Genomic DNA, 21,455 nt, shown 5'->3' with positions numbered 1-21,455 from the left:
TTTTCAAACCCTGAGATTCTCCCAATCCTCTCCCTCCTGCTGAGCCTGAAGCAGCTGTTGGACATGGAGTGGCCTTTCTTCATTTGCCCGATTGATGTTGAAACAGATTTATTTCACATAGACTCACATTGGGAAAAATGTTGAGACACTGATTAGGTAGGCTATGATTTCCTGAGGACTACTTGATTGAGTGTCACATCACATTCGTGGACAACATTCTCCAGTCTTACATTTTGATTATATTAGTATTTATCTTCGGTGATATAGAACACATCAGGAAAGCATCTATTTGAAGAGAGCTTTAAGAACAATATCACTTTCAGAAGTGTCCCCTGGGCACAGACCTCTGCACCATTTAATTATGAATTCCACAAGATTGCAGGTGACTGATGTAGGAATCATCCAGAATTTGAAGTTAATATTTTCAATTATATGCTGCTAATGACATTCTCCTGCGACCTCAGTCTGGGATCAGTAATTAGTTTTTGTTTTGCGGGGTTGCTCAATGTGATAGGCTGTAGCAATGGCACACAAGTCCCTATCACCGCTCCTTCAGTTAATGAAGGAGGAGGTGAATAAAAAGTCTTTCCGCGCCATTAACATGCAGGTACATTGACTGCCATACTGCAATAACAAAGATCTCTTTATCTGCACTGTGACGATCATATGTAATGAAGCACACATTGTTACAAAGGTTAAAGGCAAGCGTGACTGTGCAATGTGCATGACTCACAAACGTATTCCGAGTGCACCACGAGCAACAGATCGGTACATTGTAAGTAAAGTGACAGAGGGTACCCATTCTATCACTCTCTGTGGACCCCTCAGCCTTGGCCTTAGCCTGAGCCCTGCCACTAACAGCATTACAGTGTGGCCCACTGTTGCAATTGAGCCAGGGTTAATATGGCAATAGACATGTTCAAAGTTTGGTTTTATTGCCTACACAGACTCAGGGTAACTCCAGAGAGGGCATGTGACATTTTTGTGGCATGTGTTGTTCTCCATAAAATTGCCACAATTAGAGGAGAGCAGCCTGCTGTACAAATGAATGACCCCGAGGAGGAGCATCCCATCCACCCTGCACATGTCCAGGGTGGAAGAGCTGTCTAAGACATAATTTGCTGGAATCACTGTAAGTATTAAGCCACCACCATCCCAAGACAAATCATTCACATTTCATTCGGCAGTCTTTATTTGCTACAAGTACAAATTCAACAAAAAAAGAGTTTTCATATTCTTTCATCAATTAACATAATTTACTTGAAACCATGCACCCACCACTAAAAGGCATTCAGTAATTCATTCAATTAAGACCTGTCTTTTGAATCTGCTCTAATGATTTCTTGTTTTCTGGCCTTTTCTTGATGAGATGTGTTTTATAAAACTCTGCTACCCCTAACAGTTCTACAAGCAGAATTACCCTGGACCTTAATGGAGTATCCATGTAAATCTGTGCTGTGGTTGATTGAGGTTGATTGACCATCCTTGTGGTTATGCCCAATTATGTTGCATTAAGATCAATAAGAATATGCCTGTTGTCTTCTCTCAATATAAAACTGCACAACAGAATAAAGTCCTGTGTAGTGGGTAGCTGTTGTGGCAGGAGAATGAGCTCCCTTCAGCTATGACTCTTCTGCCTCTGTCACAGGTGGTGGTTCCGGCCCTCCCCCTATTTAGCTTTTTTTCTTTTTTTTTCTTTCCCTGAAAAGAACTGAAATCTTAAGGTACTAAGCAGAAATAGGTGAAAGGACATTTATGTGTAGATTGTGTGAACAGCACGTCTGTTTACAGCATTGTGTTGCTATATGCTTTGTTTAGTGTGTGAAATACATATAACCAAAGTAACATGAGCCTTTCCTGTTAGAGTTATATTTGAACTATATTTCAGCTGCTTAGTGTGCTTTGTGCCCAAGGGATTGCAGCTAAATAGAAATTAAATTCTATTCAATAACATTTCATGTTACATGATTAGACTGTTGCATTGAAGCCATTGTCCCAGTAGCAATTCTGTCCCATGACAATAGTCTCTCCTTTGCCACTGCAGCTGAAAAGCACATATTACAACTTTTAACTCCAGTGGAGTGAAGTAGAACAACCCAATTTCTTGTTGGTTGCCATGGCGAATTGTAGTGTTACTGATGAGAGCCTTTCTACCTTAGTCATTGTGAGCAATGTCAGACTTGATTAAACAAACTCAGTCCAGTTGTTGTTGTTGTAAGACATCTCAGGGTTCATTAATTCAAGAGTTCAGGGTTGAGCTCAGAGTTTGTCAAACCTGCTTTATGGAACAGCCCCCAGAAGTCGATAGTCATCCATAGTCTGCCAAGCCTGCTTTTCCTGGCCTTTTCCATAACTTTAACTGCAGATTATAATACAAAACAGTCTGCTGGGAACTACTCTCCTTTTGAGAACAGCGGCTGGAGGCAAAACATAAAATGGTCCAACTGCATTGAAGTCATGGGTGTGGCAGTATTTGGCCTCCCTGTAAAATGTAGAGAAAATAATGAAAGAGTCACTGACAAGATGAATACTATCTGTAAACTGAGGAGGACGATATTAGCCTACACAAAAGCAAGGTTCAGTGCACTGCTGTGGTAACAAGCACTACTGGTGAAATCCTTTCCCATCCCTCTTTCACAGACCATCTGAGGAAAAAAATCATTGCAACTGACCAACAGCCATTTTCTGTAGAGCGGGCTTTAGAAAGTGATGTAGTATTACGCATTTGTAGTGACCTCAGCATTTTTGATGGATGTATTCTGGGCACTTAGAGCTCTTGGTCAAGGTTAGGGGAAGAGTCTGGCCTGGTGTAATGCAGAAAAAAGTTCACCTTGACTTCATTGTCATATTTTTTGGGAAACATTATTTATGTAGATTTTTTGGATTAAACTGGGTGGCATAAATGGAAAAAAGTGTTCAGAATAAGGAATAATATAGAGCTGCCTGTAAATGTGCACAGTACTGTGTACAACATGGTACTGTCTAGATTGCATAAATATCATCCCACTGTGGCAAAGACTTCAGACAAAATGAGTGAAAGTCAACTTGTTCACTCTTGAAATGCATCCAAGCAAGAGGCCATTTGCGAAATGGAAATCTTTTTCCTCATCCGTTATATTGTATAATTTCCTTTTCCTCTATAGGGGTCCATCTGTGGCTGTAAAAAGGCCTCGAGTCTGTTCAATTGGACCCATTGTGCTCATGTTTCCTGGTCACATCTGCCAAGCAAGCCTTGTCAGCTGCCACTTGGACCTGTCCAATTACTTTCCAATTTGAGGACAGAGGGATAGATAGAGGAAAACACAGATGGATTGACAGCATGGATGGATTTGAAAATGAAATGTGTTGTGGGCATTATAGTAGCATGAGAATGATCTGTCCTGCAGCATTCAAAGGGAGTAACTGTATTTCACCAATAAGGCTACGTTCACACGGAAACGATCTGAACAGAAAACACAAAAGTGGCGTTGCGTTTTCACTTTTTATTCTGCGTAAGACAAGCGTTTTTGGGGAGGAAATCCGCATGCATACGGTGATGCAAAAGTCTGTGGAATCCACGCCAGGTGCCGAGGTGGCAGCGTGCCACACACAACACACAACACCACCAAGTCCGCACGCATGTGTACAACCCAGAAATTTTCCCTCTTCTTCTTCTTCTTGATTTCCGGCAGCAATTGGTGCAGACCTTTCCGTTTTCACCCTTTACAGTACTATATGGGGACGCAACGGTGGAGCGTTTTTTAAGATTTCCACTCTGGAGGGTGGTTTCACTTTTTTGCGTTTTCAAGCCCCCAAAACGCCGTCGCCGTCTAAACAAAAGGCACATCCGATGAAATATTTTGCCATTTTCATCCGCGAGCGTTGTCGTTTAAACAGGGCCTAAATATGTACAGTAATTTAAGGGGCAAGTATTTGGAAGTGGGTTGAGCCTAATTTCCAGTTTAATCTCTACTACTCTTCAAGTCATATCTCTTTTTTCTGATATGGATAAATGGATATGCAGTCCTGTATACATGCAAGTCAACAAACAGTCAAGAGGATGGACTATTGACTGTAAGATGGGTAAATGTTGCTCATTCGAACCATAAATCTGAGAACGAGGCTGGGATACATGCAAGGGGGTAGTCCTTGCACCCAAGCCTTATCCCCAGATTTATGGAGGCCAGGGCAGTCAGTCTCTGAGACACACATTTGCTTTCACAGAGTCCTTGTCATCAATCACAATGCAACACCAAGGACAACCTGTTTTCTCTGACATCTGCTATTTGACAAACTCAACCTGACTGACACAGCAGAGAGGTTTATTACTTTCTCCCCATTGGTTTGCTGCATGTTGATTTCTCTACATAATACACTGCTCTGTCTATCTATATCCTTAAGAATCTTCATATTGAACCATTATGTTAGGCTAAATTTAATTAGGTGTCATATATTTGTGAGGAAATCCATCCAAGCTCATTATCCATTAATCTCATTTATTTAAATCCTACACCAATAGCAGCATTTTGGCGACTGTGTAAATGAATTTAACTAATGCATCTGTCTCCTCCCTGCTGGTGAGCATCATTTATTTGTACAATCTGTAACCATAACTCTGAAGGTGTGTCACTTCCTCTATGGGCTGTCTCATTCTCATTTCCCTTTCTACTGTACTTGTTATCACATTACATTAGATCCCCTTAAGACTTCTCTTAAGATCTAATGTGTAACATGAATACAGTAACCCTTATAAGTAAATTACAATGCTTCTGCGATATTATGCAGCAAAATCTTCCACATTGCAACGTGTCCTTAGTCGGCACCTTAATGTGCAGTGACACGTCCAGTTCTGGGGGAGCACAATATGAATAATAATCAGCCCCCCAGCCCCCTAACTGCTGTTGAGAGACAAAAACACAAATAACAGCAACAGAAGAGGGTTTTTTTCTACCCTGCTCTATATGTAGAGCCACATTGTTTGCATCTTGTAGTCAACACTTAAAAAGGATTGGATGAATAATAAACTCACTAGGACAAACGGGGTCTCTTTGTAACATCATGGATCCTACTGGTGGGCTACGACGGCTGATGACATATAAACCACGGGAGGTAGATAAACAACAACATTGTTTATGTAAAAACATAAATATGTGATTCATCAAACATTACAGTAAGTCATTTATGAATGACTCATCATGATGCAGAGGTATTTTGTTGTTACTGTTTGGATTCACTCTTGAGAAACGGTATGAAACATTGTAATTCATATTTACCTTGGTGCCAATGAATGATTTAGTGCCTTAGAAGAGGAAACATCTTATATGCAGTCTGTCTGTACTGCTTGGGAGTCTATGCGTCTGTGTTTTAGCCTCCTGTGTGTGCGTGTTTGTGAGTATGCTTGTAGTAAAAACTGCTTGGCTCTATCATGGTTCCATTTGGCAGGACTTAAAAAGACGCTGGGACATAGAGGGGTTCATCAATAACCATTGGCCTCATGAAAAGTTAATTCATTCAGGGCTTGAGAACAGACACCATTTGCTGTATTGGAATGATGTGGATGTAAGACATCCTTTAAAATCATCCACTCACTCTCGCTCTGTCGCTGCTGAACAAAAGAAAAAAACGTTCAAGTACTGTTGGTTTTTTTTCTTTCATGCATATGTGTGTTCAAAGGAAAAAGAGTGTGAGAGATGGTTAAAGATAAATTCATCTTTAAAAGTGCAGCAGCCTGTGCCCGGTTCCTCAGCGGGAGATGTTCCTAAAATGCACAGTCCATCTCACCCAATGCTTGTCCTTGTGCCTTCATCGACAGACTACCTTTTGTATTTCCTCTTTGCTAATGCATGATGTAGAAAACTAGCAATCTGTGTTCATACAAAATGAAGTGTTGTTCAGATAATTTGGGATTTAATATTGAAGATTGAGAATTTGTGGAAGAAGGAAAAGTTCCTCGCTGACTTTCTAAAATAGAATCATCTTACTGTTGTGCTGCCTTGTCATCCAATTACAAAACATCAATTGTGTGTTTTGGACTTAATTGATTTAACATGTATTTGAGTGGTTCAATTTACCAGATTATATTACAGTACAACATGATGGCACCATGTTGAATGTGTGTTGAATGTTCATGCCTTTCTACTGTATTATTAACATAAAATACCAGGATGCATAAAGAGGCAGGGATAGCAAAGGGCAAAACTAACAGGTGAGGCAGGGTTGCTCTGTTACTAAAATTATAATTTGTTGTAAACATCATTGCATTTTATACACATACTTTTTGTGTAGAGTATATATCTAAAATAACATAGAATTCAACACCTGAAAATACAGTGGCTAATAGCAGGCTGCGGGTTGACATGATAATGTCTCTCTCTGTAGAGACAGTCTTAGGAGCCTTGTGTTCCTTTGCCTTGACAGTTCTTGAGGCTCTGTCACCTTTTTACTATTATGGATCTTGGAACAGCCAAAAGAGCCTTAGGACTTAAGGTAGCAATTTGTCTCACAAGGTACAGGAAGTTCACTCACAGTTTTTGGGGGCAGACCTAGAGATTAGCCTTGAGCATAATATGTATAACCTTTAAATCAAATTTGATATGAGCCAGTAGCCAGTGGAGGAAGACTGAGATAAGAGTGATAAATAACAATTCACAAACTGAGCTTTTCAGTGTTATCGTATAAGGTACTGTACATGTTTGTCCCAATCTCCTCCACTAAATTTAAACTATGTAACTAACTGTATTTGTCAAGTGCAGAAAAGCATTTATACTAAATTCCTGTTTTGAAATGGATGCCTGATATGTACAGTGTAAGGCCAAGTTAAAGACAGCAGCATGGAATTTATTTGGTGTATGATGATCAGCACCAAGAGAAGAGTTTAACATCTGCAGGCCTGGAAGCATGGATTTTTTTTCTAATTGTCAGGTAATGGCCTCAGGCAACTCATGTGAAATGCACACAGGCTGCATCATTTTCCAGGTATGACAGTCATGAATAAAACATCTATAAATATGATGATAGGGAAGCATGAATGCTTGAGAATAAAACTTTGCAGCCTCTCTTGTGAAGATGGTTCCATAATATGTAAAAACAAGGATGGGTAAGAGCCACAAAGTGGTCGACTCATTCATCCTAAGTATGCTTCCTTAGAAAGCTTGAATTTTGTAGCATGTGCTGGATGGCGAGCCAGTCAGTCACTAATTTGCCCACAACATCCCAGCAGCATACCGATTAAGCCTCTAGAAAAAACACTTTGCACTGCACACAAGAGAGCAAAAAATTTCTGCATGTTGCATGTGTTGACTTGAATACAGAATATGTGAGGGGTTTTTTTTCTTCATCTTTTATAAAATACAAGAAAACCATATTGTAATCTACTAGGGTGTTGGCCTTCTCATGTCCTTCAGACTGGACAAAGGCTGCTACTACAGGATACTTTGAACACCTGCTGCTGTTGATATACTTGACCTGCATCACCTTCTTATCTCTGCTACTCTCACTGGGGTGGGGGTTTCCTTTTCTGGCTGCTGCATCATATTGCTTCCCTGTGTTTTACACCTTTACTGGCATGCTTTTCATTTTTATTTTTTCACTGTCAGTGCATGTTGTTTGTTGTTTGGCCGTTCTCATACACACCACCTCCACTGTTGTGGTCCATCAGAGGTTTTTGTTGCTATCGAGAGCCCTGCTATTTATGACATTTGTGACTGTGGATATTCTGTAGGTGGTTTAGCCACTAACAGTCAGATTGACATGATGCTGCATCCAATGCAAATGAGATAAATGCATGAGTCGTTTGGCTGAAGTGTCAGGTGTCTTCCCCAACAGAGCATTATACAGACCTGCTCTCCACATAAATAAAACATATAGTATATCCTCCATGTTTGTGTATAGAACAAGATGGCATTGCAAAACTGTCAACAGATTTCGAATGATTCAATTTCTCTTTATATACTTTATCCGCAGCAATCACTCACTGCTATATTGCTATGCTTGTCCATGGTGGATTTGGCTGATTGCTGGGATGAAAGCTGTACATTCCATATTCTTTCTCATATGAGAAAGTGGCACTCCAATCCTCTGATCTTGGCAGTTTAAATTCAGACCATGATGCCTTCCCTCAGACCACAAGGGAAATTAATAAATGATTAAAGTCTAGTGGAGTCAAGGGAAAGAATGGTAAAGAGGGATAATGGTGTATTGCTGAATGATGCACTCAGGGTTATGTCTCTATCTACTAGTGTGTACTTAGAGGAGGTGATGCCTTGAAGCTGCTTTGTTGACAGGTGTCCTACATGATAAAAGGACACTTTGCGAGGAACCTGATTACATTAACAAAGCTCCTTCAAGTTACATTAATACCTAGAAATTATAGCTGAAAAAAGAATAATGTTGACACTATCATGACATTGACATTATCAGATATAACGGTAACAAATGCTGCTGCTTTCCATTAAATGATTTAAGGTAGGCTATGGAAAGTGATGGCAGAAAGTAATGCTCTGCAATCTCGAGTTTATGTAAATACAGTACGAGAACAAACAGCAATAGAAATGACACAATATGCTACTAAAAGTAATGCGTGTGAAAATATCCCCGAGATTTCTTCTGTTTGTTCGAGTGTGTGTGGTTTTATAAGGCTGTTGTGGGTATAGTTTTTCATTTAGTCATTGTCTCATTGAGACCAAAGAGCTTCATGTGAGCTTCAATAACTGAGTGTTGTCTGTGCAGGCAGCAAGTAAAATACAATGACCCAATCCGTCAAGACCCCTGTAATAAAGGAAATGTAGTGCAAAGTACATGTAACCAATGGTCATTTATAAGGCTTTAGTACAACAGTTTTCTAAATCCTATACGGTCAGACTGTATATTAACATCACAATTTAATGGACTGTTAGGACTCATGAAAGTCATACTTTACAATCATTTTATTGAATTTTATAAAAATCTTTTTTCAAGAACTGGCATAATGTAATTTTATTGTAAACCTTCCTTCAAAACACGCATGGCTTGCTAGCCCAGAATGACCTCATAAAAAGTATTTGTGTTTTGTCTAGCTGTTAACTAATCTCTCCTGTCTAACCTGTGAGCTCCTGCATTAACCAGTCACCTTCCTATGCAAGAATCCACAGTCCTCTGCCTGACTGTTTCATGCGCCCCATGAACAACTTTGTTGGTCCAGCCATTGATCCTTGCTCTTCCCTCTTCCCATTGTGTAATGACTGCTTGCCTGCCTTTGGACTTTTGGCTGTCTGCCTTTCCCTCTTGGACTTATTTATCTATCCTCACAGCCTGCCCTGCTGGTGACTGTAAGTATCCCTATAATGACCAAAAGCCCTGATTGGCCTGCCTGCTGAGTCTGCTTTATGGTGTAAACCCCTTCTGATTTCATTAGAGTCATCTCTGTGGGATGTGCTTCTCCAAAGTCTTGGAGGTCAGACACAGGAAGCCCCATTGGGTTTGGTTTTCAATCCAATTTTTGTATGAACAAGAATGGTTATCAGTGTTCCAGTATTCCAAGACTGTTTCTTGGGAACTCCAAGAAACATTTAGCAATTGTATTTGTGAAGCTTCCTGTTGAAGTAAGGTTATCAACATAGAAATTACAAGCATCTAGTAAGGTCAATAAGCTTGATTTTATAAGACCGTCTCAACATGTTTCTTGTATTTCAAAGTTTTAATGGCAAGAATGTTAGTACAGACAATTATTGTTTCAGGTCTCTCCCCATTTAGTGTTTAGAGACTGATGGGATGTTTCAATCGTGTGGAAAGGTCTTGAACATGCTTTCAAGGGCTTACATTGATCTCTAATACAATTTATTAGTCAGGCCAATCCATTAGCCACCGTTGCATTGAGGAAAGCCTTGTGGGGCATCAGGATATTGTCCAAATCCTCAAAATAGACTCTGATGGCCAAAAGCCAGAGTTTACATTATAATCCTACAAAGGCTACTAACTTGTGTGTTTATCTCTCCTGCTTAATGACTCTTCATAATATGAATATGCAACATATGTGTTAACATTCTTTTGTTAAACAACCTAAAGCTATATTAAACAAATAACAATAAAAGTTGGGCTAGGAAGTTCCAAGTCTGACTGAAAAGGATGGCCTGGGCTCAGTGACTGAGGGAAAATGCAATGTGACATCATGGATGAGCTGTGCTTCACTTCAAAACAGCTTAGTCCCCTGGGAGGGCTGCGTTTTGATGCAAAGGCCGGCACACTTCACAGCTCGAAAAGCCTTTTATCAGTCACTCGGGCTGCCTCCTAGAACAAGGGGGCATTTTGTGTATGCTCTCTAAGGCCTGCAACACTCTGGAAGTTAGCGTGAAGTACTGTGCACTAGAAGAATATGTTTACAATAGTACAGATACACCAGGGCCATTCACTAGATTTTGCCACCCGTGAGAGAATTCACCTACTCTGGAACCTTCCCATCATTGGCTGGACAATACTCTCCCTTTTTTCCTCTCTCTTTCTTTCTTTTTAAATATATGCTGACTGCAGATTCATTCTTTAATCTGCTGGGCACTTTGTTCTAAGTATCCAATTTCTCTTTGAAATGAATGAGTATTGATTAATGATAACAGCAGTGACAGTATTAATAGGAAGGCATAGTCATTACTGTGCATCACCAATGCGATTCTAACATAATGTGACATCCTGAATGGGCAAAATTTTCTTCCTCTATGTGAACCAGATACAGAAAACAACATGCATCCATCCATCTTATCCCGCTTGTGCTAGGTCGGGTCACAGTGGCAGAAGATTTAGCTGAGGGTTTCAGATGTCGCTCTCCCCAGCAATGCTTTCCAGCTCCTCCTGAGGGAGTCTGAGGTGTCCTTTGTCCAGGAGGTAGGCTACTATAATCCCTCCAGTGAGTTCTGCGTCTGCCCCAAAGTCTGTTAGCATTTGGACATGACCCTAACACCTCGAAGAGGAAGCACCCAGAAGGCATCCTAATCAGATGCTTGAACCACCTCTGGCTCCTTTTGATGTGAAGAAGCAGTGTAGCCCCTGCAGATGCCCAAGCTCCTCACCCTATCTCCAAGGCTGAGCCCAGTCCCTATGCTCGCTTTTACCCTTCAGCCATTTACATCCGTGATCTTATTCTTTTGGTCACTACCCAAAGCTTATGACCTTGTGAGGGTTGGAACGAAGATCGACTGGTAAATCGAAAGCTTCACCTTCTGGCTCAGCTCCATCTTTACCACAATGGTCCAACATCTGCATTACTGCTGACACCACGCTGATGTATGTGGAGAGGTTCTGTGTGATTATAAAGCTTCAAAGTGCTTTGGCTCATGTTGTCTGGAGAAAAATTTAACCTGCCTCTGTGAATAGTGCTTTGTACTATGTGATGTTTTTTTTTTCTAAGATTGGATTTTGAGCAAGTTTATTTTTCTAGAGCACAGGGACAAACACTGTGAAAATCATTCTATCAGGATTCTAAGATCTTTAATTAAATGTTGTCACTGACTGAGTAGAAAGACTCAATTCATAATTTTGACATTTTCAATACAAGGCCATAATGCAGAAAATAGTTATTACTCGCCTAGATTGTGACCTCGCTGAATTAGAATTTGAGAGGATTTTGGCTTTCAGTGACCTGGTGATCTCTTATTCATACAAGGATGATTCAACTAGAGCTAAGCCCATCCCTCTCAAGGCCTTTATAGCTGATGATGTACTTTGGATAACTTCTTCACCGAAAATCATAATGTCATTACGGAGAGAGGATCATCCTGCCACTGACGAGACTTCATGAATTATTAGTCCATGTGAGGAACGACTGTCTGGTGTTGGTGTAGCCGGTGTATGTCTGTGGATTTCTGTCATTGTTCTTTAGCCTACAGTATGTGCTGTCTGTTGAAGTTTTTTAAATTAGATCTTTCAGTCCTTCGTTGCTTGTGTGTCTGGCTCATCAGTTTCGCCAGTTTCTTTGTAAGTATCATAAGCCTCTTGATGAACTATAACTCAGTGCTCCTTGGCTTCGATATTAAATGTCTCAGAAACTCTGCACCAGAAACATGGAGGCATTCTTTGAAACAATATTGTTTAATATCATGTTTATGTTGGATTGCTGTCTGAAATTTCAGAGTATGCAACCGTGAAAAGCCATAGCATATGATTCATGCATATGATTACCAAATCATTCAGTGACCACACATGCTCCATATGAAAGGCTCTGCATTTGTTTCTTCATCAGTTTATTTAGATATTTTTTTGTTTTACCAACTGCTGCTTTAATATAAATTCAAAACTGATTCATTTTTTATTATTTTTAACCTTTATTTAACCAGGTAAAAAGACCCGTTGAGATCGAGATCTCATTTTCAAGGGTGACCTGGCCAAGAGGGCAGCAGCACACGTCGTCAACATTATAAAAATACAAAATACATTACAATATTACATTATAATAAATAGGGCCATAATACAGTAGAGGTTAAAACAAAAGTGCAAGGAGCAAGGGGGTCATGGTGACAAGGTTGGTCAGCATAGGCACCGCTCAATTGATTTTTGTTGTCGGACTTTTAAGAAGTGACGAAAAACATTAAAAGATACAAGTTCAGATGGAGCGGCGTAACTAAACGCTTTTTTCCCTAATTCATGTCATGCATGTACAGATTTAACAACATATATCTCATGAATCAAACAGTGGAATATGCCACTAAACAGAGGCAATTTTTTATACAGATTGCATGCCAGGCCCGAATTCATCAAATATTCATCAGCTCATTAATATGAATTTCAAATATCAAAATAAAGTGATAAGTCATTCCAGTAAACTGCAGGGGGGAAGTAGATCTCTGGTTTATTGGAGAAATACAAAATGCCTTTTCATGGCTTGCACTGTAGGCACAACATAGTTTTCAAAGGTGAGATATGATGGCACTCTAAAGCAACCAGTAAAAAGTTATAGAGAGATAAAACATTCCTTGGCACTGTAAAACTAAAGGAAATATGATTATCCTTGAAACCTGGATGTGCTTTAGATCGTCTTGTCCTCTGCCTAGCTGTGCTTCCTCTATTATTCTCTCACACTGGGATTTAATAGTAGGATAAATCAAATGAATGAGTGGAAAAGCAGCAGTCTGATATCTGATAACCCCTTTTAGACAAATTTCACTTATTCACTTTTTTGTAACCTGGCAGCTAGACTAGTTGCAGCTAGTCTGTTTGATGAGTTCTGTTATGACACAATTGTTTGATTCATAACTGCTGTAATCTCATTTCACTTTAAGCAGAAGTGGAGCCACACTATGTATTAATATAGTCACACAAAGACATGCAGTGCTATAACAGTCTCATTCCCAAGCAAAAGTGAAATGTGCTGTAGGAAGGTCTGTGTTCATTGAAACAATAAATGCAATTGAATAGCTTTCAATGATATTAGTTTAGTTGTCTGAAATGGATCAAATCAGTACCGTAAAACTGGACACAATTGTCATACCAACTATGTAAATGCAGCTTTGATTGCAGAAGTTTTGCAAATGCAGTTAAGTAAATTGGTGAGAGGGTAGCATATCTTTAGTTTTTTGTTTGCATCTGCCTTGGTGATTAGAAAATTAATTCCCACTGCAGCACCCCAAGGTGCAGATTGAACAAACAACAGGCATTTTTTTCCAAGCCTTAACTTTGTCGCTGGTGCACTATACACTTCAGGCTATAAGGCTAAATTAAGAGGTGCTTTTTATTTGGCACTATAAAAAGTGACAATGGGAAGTGCATTCTCCTACTGCATTTACCTGTATTTCAGCCAGGGACACTGGACAATTTATAACAGAGGTTTAAGACAAGATTTGGTGGCAAATGATCTGCTGTTTTAGGGAACTCCCAGAGAATCTAGGCAGCAACACTGCCCTTAAATAAAGATTGATGAACATAACACATTGAGTTGCCTTGGTATGAAATGCACTATATAAATAAAGATGTCATAACTCAGCAACTAAAAATATACCACATGAGGATGAGATTGCAGACAGTAAATAGAGTATGAAATCAGTACTGTGCTTGAACTCTCAGACAGTTAATTACATAGTTTGTAGTGACTGTGCAACCCAGGTGGTAGCCAAAAAAACTTGACACAATAAACACAAGTACATGAACCAAACTATACACATATAGTGTCCACCATTATCCCAGTACTTTTTGACTGCACTATAATGCAGTCAAAGACACAGCCAATTGAAATAGAATGAAATACAACCAATTTTAACAAAGGATCTGTGCTGTGTTATTCTACACAGATCACAGCCCAGTGTTAATATATTAGCCAAATCTGGGATGTGAAAAGTAGAGTCTGTAGGTTTGAACATTCAATTGGGCCCCTCTTCTCGGGCTCAACTGTGCACGCTCCCTGCCCCTGACAGCAGTTGTCAGGACTGACCCATGTTTAACTGCTGTTCTCATACGGCCTTCAAAGTTGTTGTTTGTATATTTTCTACTACCCAAAGATAGCAACTGGGTGCCTAGAGCCAGGGGAAATGGTGGATTCACACTTTAGTCAAGAAAAGGAAATACTGGGCTATGCCGTGACAAGTAGCAGCAATGCCTTCACTCTCCATCACTGATTGGTTAGCAGTCATACATAGTTTTAGCAATGTACTAAACACATTCTCAAGGGTCTTTGATCACATCATGTCTTTGGCAGCAATACATGTGTGTTAACTTTACTACTCATCCCTGCTGAACAGTCTGTGTTTTTGTACCATATCATTTTTTGTTGGAGTGCATGTATTTATTTGAAACCCAACAGAAACTCCTCCTCACTCAGACAAAAGCAGCTGTCCTTCCAATAAAACATCCAGTCATGGCCACTTGATTTCTCCTGGGTGTCTGTGGGGAATTGTAGAGAAACGGCTTTGCTTTATAGCCTGACATCTTTAATCGACAGCTCAGTGGATGGATCAGCACAGTGTGCATGCTCTGAAAATTCCTTAGATATGGAAGCCATTCAGTGCTGCTAATGAAGCCATTGATCATTGTCAGCTTAATGACACTTCCTAAATGGGCTGTATACCCACCCAAATTGACAATGTTTTTGGGAGCGCTGTGAGATATTATTTAAAAAAAACACAGACATGCATACTGTACTGTCATTTAAACTGCACATTAACCGTTATATATCATTGCACTAAAAAGCCTGTGAAGGTTTTGCAGTTGATTCAGGTCCACTAAGTAGAAACAAAAAGTTGTGACTGCAACCCTAATGACCAAGCATATAAATCTTGGCCTCATAAAGAAGATCAATCAATTCAATCCTCCCTGGGATGAAAAGAAATTCCACTAACTTCATCACTTCTTCAAGATTTAGTATAGTCCATTTGGAAACACCCCTGAGTCTGCCGACAGATCATTACATCACTATAACAGCGTTTATTCACAGATCTCCACCACGGTTTGGTCAAATTCCTCCTCAGGGCTTTGCCATGTAAGTGTATTTATATGTGGGGGTAATGTATGTGTACATTTAAATGACCTTGTAGCTGTCAGTCACACATACCACCTCAATATAATTTGTACAAGTGACTTCAGTCCAGGTACATTGTTGCAATACATGGAGCTGTTGTCTCATCAAAGGCATTAATATTTGCTATCTGTTCATGTCATTTGGAGCCCTTTACATGTTTGACTGGTTATACATCTGCTGAGCTGAATGTGGTAATTGTACATGTCTTGTCCACATTTTATACCCAGACATGAATTAATGTCTTGAATTGATATACGATAATAGTCATGACCAGGATACTAACATTGGTCCAAGCCATTCACCCACCCGTCCCACGCATTTAAAAAGACCAGATTTTTCCGTTTACAGTTTTACTGTTTTTCTTTTAGATTTACTGACAGACATAAAATTCTTCAAAAAATATCCATAATTGACCCTTCGCCAACTCCTCCCACAAACGGCTATTGTCCAATCCTACGTTAGCAACCGTCACTATAGGCCTGGCAAGCTTTCCGCAGTGAGTCATTACGGCTTTTACCTGGGCTTTTAGGCGAGGGATCCTCCAGGCAGGGACTGCTTTCACTGACTGATACAGTGGTGGGAGAAAAAAAAACAGCAGCGAAAGCTGTATGTGGTTCACAATCGCCCAAAAACTTAGAGTTTGACAACGTTTCATGACCAGTGAGATAACCGAAGTCTTCGTGGGTTGATAGACGGTAAAATTACCGGTCCTTACTGCTGCTCTGTACATTGTCCAGTCGTGTCGTTGAACAGATGTTTTATCCTCCTGCGCGAGTCACGTCACTGAAAACTATGAATGATCTTTGTGACTTCTTCTCTCTATTATCTCAGAACAGTTTATCCAGAAATTTGCTGATATTTCCTTTGAAATCGATACCAAATACTGCCAGGAGCATGGCTGGGAGTGAAAGCTTGCCCGCCGTAGCAACAGTAACCAAGGGGGCGGGGCTTACGCGAAGGGTCAATTCTCAGCCAACTACACAAAAGACTATAAGAGATCATTCTTTTTTTTTTGTGCACAATTGGAGATTGTTTTTCACCTGAGAGCTCTCACATAGAGTGGTTGAAATGCTATTCCAGAGCATGATATTACCATCATGACAATCCATTATGTATTCAGCTGAAATTGTTTCTGGGCGATCAGTGCAAGATAATTTGATCTGGATGAGAGATAATGTAAAGCCACAACAAGCCTATAGCTTCTTGTTATACTGTACCACCGCATGACACAGTGAGTGATTTAGTGGAATGGAGTGAATGAGTAGTTGGGTGGATGAGTAAAAAATGATGAGGCTTATGTATCAGTGAGTGTGTTGCTCTGAATAACTGAGACAGAGCAGCTGATGGAGAGAAGGTACGGTTGAACCCACACGTTTGTTCTCCACTTTGGAAGGAAAGACCCTGCCACCCCTCCAAAATAAAATGTTCTCAATGTTTTCAGCCAAATGAGTTACAGAACAGTACAGATCAAAGATTAATGCTTTAACAGTAATAATAATCATGAAATGATAGTTTCACATTAACATTAAAATAGGTGGACTACGATTAAAATAAATGTAAATCAAAATGTAAATAAATGTACAATTAATCCTGAATATCATACGATTAATCATATGACCCTGAAGACCCTGAAGATAACCTGTTTCGTTATCCTCCTACGTCTTTGGTCCACTGCTCTTTACAGCGCAATAAATAATTCATTAAAGGAAAATTCCGGAAAATTCAACCTGGGGCTTCAGACGACCTGTCAACATACTGAGACGGTCAACTTGACTTTTGCGCGAGACATTGGGAGATCGCACAGGACTTCGTGAGACTTTAATTACAGCTCTGTTTACAAACATGTTGGCTTTCTTGAGGTAAACAAACCCCTCGGTGAATGTTTGAATAGCCATCTGACGTCTGTGGAAAAAAATTGCAGTACTGCATAACAGGTGCAATTAAATTTTAGACCTAAAATACTAGGAAACTATTAGCCCCATGGTTGACTCAGCCCTGACTTGTTCTTCAATGGTGAAGTTTTCAAAGGATTTCTCCACAGAAATCCAACTCAGACTTTGATATAGTCACCCATTTTATGTCCACCCCTGCCAGCAACCTGACCACTGTGGATGACTGGATGAAAGTGATATTCAGTGATGAATGTTTTTGGTTTTCACGGTTTTGCACTATGGCAAGATTCATTTATCATGTTGAAAAATTATATAATCATCACCAAACATCCTTTCAGTCAATGGAATCAGACAATTGTCCAAATGTCTATGTAAACTTATTGAAGATGTAATGACTGTCATCTCCCCTGTGCCTTTACTGTTTTTGATTTTCTTTTAAGGGACTGTGCCTAATAACACCCGGCAGGGGGACTGGCAATGTGAATCAGCCAAAGGCTGCAATCGGGTACAGCCGCACCCCGTTGCAGGGAGTGCTGAATGCTGTACACTGTCCTCCAAAAACAAATAAATAAATTGAAATGGAATACCTGACATGCATCCCCATATCATCAATGACTGGAAATTTGCATGTTTTCTTCAGGAAGTCATCTTCACAAATCTCACTGGAACTGCACCAAACAACAGTTCCAGCATCATCACCTTGCCTAATGCAGATTCATGATTCATCACTGAATATCACTTTCATCCAGTCATCCACAGTCCATGATTGCTTTTCATTAGCCCACTGTAACCTTGTCTTTTTTCTGTTTAGGTGTTAATGATGGCCTTCGTTTGTCTTTTCTGTATGTAAATTCCATTTCCTTTAGGCGGTTTCTTACAGTTCGGTCACAGACGTTAGCTCCAGTCTCCACCCATTTGCTCCGCATTTGTTTTCTTGTGAATTTTCTGTTTTCAAAACATATTGCTTTAAGTTTTCTATCTTAAAGCTACCAGTGTGATTCCATAATATTTTCCTCAGAATTGAGTGATTAAATTTTTTTTCCTCTACTTGATCTAAAAAAAAAAATTGTGACTGACTACAACAATATTATTTCTTGCTTTTTTGTGTGTTTCTTAAAGCCAGAAGGTTGGCATTTTGAATAAAAATTGTTTTGTGGCATGTCTGTGATTTGCCCTTTTTCTAATTTTTGCCAGGGGTTGTAGGAAGGGAATATTCAGTGCTACCAAAACATTGGTAGGGATATTTCCTTTCTGTCCTCATTCAAACCTGTGCCTTTGGATTGAATGAGTGAGTTAGATAGCAAAGGAGAGATTGTATTAGTGAGGGGGGATGCTTGGCTAACAAATGTGTGAGAGACATGAGGTGAAATTTGGTCCAGCTCACTCATCAGCCGATTTCAGTGAATTGCACAATGACTCAGTTCATATGAAGATCCCAATCTCTGTGTAAAACCAACACGAAGCATCCACATTTCTGTCTCACAGCTACAGAGTGAACAGATCTCCATTCAGGCTCATTTGCAGTCTGCTCTGGCATGTGGCTAGCTTCAGGGAGTCAGACTAATTCTGTCTGAAAATTATTCTGAGGAAACTGAAAGTATTATTGCTCCTAAACAGGGTATAGCAGGGATTTGTGGGTAACAGCAGTGGCCAGCTGTCCAGGCATAGCTGCCAGTATCATTTTGATGCAAATGGATCCACATAAAATGACTGGGACAATAAAAGCTTATGCGGATATAGGTGGCAGGATACTGAAAGCATCACCAAGAGAGATGAGCCTTTTTTTTTTTTTTGCCAGGGGGTGAATTTATACAGAGCCATTAAATTGTATGTTGGGGTTGAAGGGAAAAGCAAGGTTTTTTGTATTGATTTAAAGTGTGAGAACGGCAGCGAATGTTAAAGGACATTTCCTGCTGCTATTGCTTTCCGGCCATCTCTCCTTTGCTCTCATTTCTCCAGCCCTTAATGCACTCTCATTTCACATTAGCTGCTGCTACATGGTACATTTGGAACATATAAAGGCTGCTGATCTTTGCAATTGGTGCATGCTATGTAGCTACTATGCCATGAAAATGCACTTACAGAAATTATACTCCATTAAGGGTAGTTAACTGAAATTTCTTATGTGTGGCAAATGTGCTGGAAAAACCAGTAGTCGGTGACCTCATGTCATGTCTTCTTACAGACAATTATCATTATCAGCATTTTGCTTTAATGTCGATAAAGAAATAATTTCCCCCTATATTCTAATTTCAACTAGGATAACTTTCATAAGGTGATTCCACACAATAACATAAAAAAAATACACAATCCTAACAGGACAGTTGATGGTCAGACTGACAGCAAAAGATGATTCAACTTACAGACATTAGAGACTCCTGTGACTTGCTCAACTCTCTACCACCCAGCTCTATTATGAGACTTCAAATATTAACTCCCCCCTCCTCCATATTCTCCTTGGAGACCAAAAGGGAAGGCAGCGTCAGCTGAACATTCATCACGATCAAAGTGAAACCTATGTATCCTTACAATACCCTGTCTCTGACACACGGCTTTAAGATTCCTTCTGTTCATCTGCACCCAATCCCACACTTTGTCCTGTCTTACAGAGCACAACCTCAGAGGAGAAGCACACAAGGCAAGGATGGATGTCAAATGCAATTAACCCAAAGAGCATCCAACACTTTCCTTTCGCCTTTTATCTCTCTTCACAGGGAGATTTCTACAAGGACTCCTCATACAAGCTGTCACCCTCCTATATTCTTCTTCATCCTCAGTTTAAGAGAGATTTGATCACTTCTTGGTTTGGTTAAGACAAACTGAATAATAATGTGCTGTGTTGCACTGCGTAGCTTTTAAAAAAAAATGAAAGGTGGTGTTCTTTGAGATAGCACATTTGACTCCGAATGGACCGTTTTAACTTTGGCTTGTTTTACACAACTTTACTGTATCCCTAACTACAATGTTAGATAAAAAACAGATACATGTCAAGTTACAAAACTGCCCAATTTCCCTGGCTCTTCCCCTTAGGATCTACAGTCAATGTAGCTGTCCATTTATCAGAAGCATCAGTAATTAGTGAGGGATAAGGTGGGAGGGAAAAAGCTTCAGAATAAAGAAAACAGCTGGGGAAACTAAATGAAATTTGGCTACATCTGCCAACTTAGGATAAGGCTAATGAGGAGCATCTGTCAGGCTGGTTGGTTAGCAAAGGTGGGTATTTGCTAATTAAAGATATTTTTGGAGTATGTTTCAGAATCTGTAATGCTACTATCACTAATTTGTAATTAATGTACTGTACGCTAGCCTAAATCTATGCTGCTTGTGACTGGCTGTTTGGCAGTTTTGTTACTCTGAATGAACATTACGTTTTTGTGGTTGATTTCTTGGCATGACGTTGGCATTTATTGTCACTCTTGTCTTTTAAGATGACAACTAAATATCTGCCAAACAAATGGATTGTAGGCTTGTCGGCTGTTTTGTTAAAAAGATGCACTACAAATGATGCTTAGCAAGTGTCAATAAAAGGAGACTCTGGAATACAATAAGATGGTAAAATATTTGAAAAGTGAAGACACGTCCAGTTTTAGTTGCCCAGCAAATGAAGGTCATGTTCCTGGATATGGCAAAATTCCATTGGCTGTCTGGTTGGATGGTTAGGAGGGAAATTAGTTGGCTAACTGCTTTCTTAAATAGATAACTGTTTGGATTCCCAGCGACACATCTTATTTTGTGGTTATTGTTCTTCCTAGCTACAGTACATGCTTACAGGGGTCCAGACAGTCAGTAATTATGTGTGTGGTTGAATAACTGACTTGATGATTGTCTATTTTGCTGGTTATTGGACTGCGTGACAGCATGGTGTATGGTTGGTTCATTAATTACTTTCTGGCTAATTATTATACTGCAATGACCATAAAGGCAGATTGTTGTGGGAGCCAAGAATAACAGAGCAGGAAAAATAATGAAATGAATTGAGTGTTATACAGTAGCAAATCAAAAGAGGTGATTAATTTTAAATTTTTGTAAATACAATAATTACTTTCCAGTCAACTTCTGTTGACCCTGTGCACGTTTCATATTGTATCCCAGCTCTTCTGTTCCCTAAAAGGGAT

The sequence above is a fragment of the Trachurus japonicus genome, chromosome 21, assembly GCF_045865225.1.
Source record: "Trachurus japonicus isolate A0001 chromosome 21, Traja_1.0".
NCBI classification, from domain to species: Eukaryota; Metazoa; Chordata; class Actinopteri; order Carangiformes; family Carangidae; genus Trachurus; species Trachurus japonicus.
The sequence above is the reverse complement of the archived record's forward strand: the minus strand, read 5'-3'. Positions refer to the sequence as shown.